Source organism: Monopterus albus, unplaced genomic scaffold, assembly GCF_001952655.1.
Source record: "Monopterus albus unplaced genomic scaffold, M_albus_1.0 scaffold128.1, whole genome shotgun sequence".
Classification (NCBI taxonomy): domain Eukaryota; kingdom Metazoa; phylum Chordata; class Actinopteri; order Synbranchiformes; family Synbranchidae; genus Monopterus; species Monopterus albus.
In genome coordinates, this window is record NW_018128008.1 from 1,133,877 (window position 1) to 1,135,270 (window position 1,394).

A 1,394-nucleotide genomic window follows, 5' to 3' on the forward strand; every position below is an offset into this window, starting at 1 on the left:
GCTGGCTGAATCCCTATTGCCAATCCTGACAGTCTGGGGTGTGCCAGTGAGAAAGTCCAGGAGCCAGTCACAGAGGGTGCAGACCCAATGTGGACAGTTTGTGGGTGAGTTTGTGGGGGGCAACTGTGTTGAAGGTGGAGCTGTAGTCAATGAAGAGTATCCTGATGTAGGAGTCTCTATTTTCCAGGTGAGAAAGGGAATAGTGGAGGGCAGCCACAATAGCGTCTGAGGTGGCCCTGTTGGGCCGGTAGGCATACTGCAGGGGATCGAGGGTGTCGGGTATACTGCTCTGGATGTGGGTCAGCACCACTCACTCAAAACATTTTATGATGATTGTAGTGAGTGCCACCAGCCTGTAGTCATTCAGGCAGGTGACTGGGCTCTTCTTGGGGAGGGGGACGATGGTTGTAGTCTTAAAGCAGGTGGGACTGATGCTCTGGCTGAGGGAGAGGTTGAAGATGGTGGTGAGAACATCAGCCAGCTCGCTGGCACATGCCCCGAGAGCCCTCCCAGGGATGTTGTCTGGTTCTCCTGCCTTGTGGGGGTCGATCTTCCTCACGGCTTTGCATACCTGGTCTGATGAGACAGTTATTGGAGGGGAGGGGGGTCAGGTGGTCTCGGTGTGTGTGTGCCTCCTTTCTGTGCTGTGGTTGGAGGTCTCAAAGTGGGTGTAGAAGGTGTTGAGGTCATCCAGGAGGCTGTCTGTGGAGCTGATGATGGTGTGGTCCTGTAGTCTGTGATGTGCTGCGGGCCTTGCCACATCTGCCCGGAGTCAGCAGTAGAATAGAAGCCACTCAGCTTCTCTTTGTACTGCCTCTTGGCCACTGTGATGGCTTTCCTCAGTCTATAGTTCGCAGCTTCATACTCCGTCTCATTGCCTGAACTGAATGTAAGAGAGCGAGCCCACAGCATGTGGCGTACCTGACTGTTTATCCAGGGCTTCTGGTTGGGGAACCTCCTGACTTGTATGGTGGGCATGATGTTGTCAACAGAAGTGCTGATGTACCCAGTCACATACTCAACATAGTCCTGTACGCTGATAGAAAAGTCCTCCAAGGTGGCTGCAGCTTTAAACACATCCCAGTTTGTCCGAGCAAAACAGTCCTGCAGGCTACTCTGTACACTGGCAATAACATCGGCCGGCCAAAAAAGCCTCACGCGGTGTTAGCCCCACCGTTCTGTGAGCACTCGCTCTGCATGCCATGAGCGCTAGTGGCAAAGCATCTACCCAGTTCAACCCAGTGCTCATACAAATCTTAAGTAGTTTGTTTTTCAGGATCTCATTGCATCTCTCAATGTCAGACTGTGAAGTTGGACAATACACACTGCCATAACGTTGCTTGATCCCCAGTTTCTGCAAAACACACTTCCCTGTCTTGTCCACAAACTCTTTC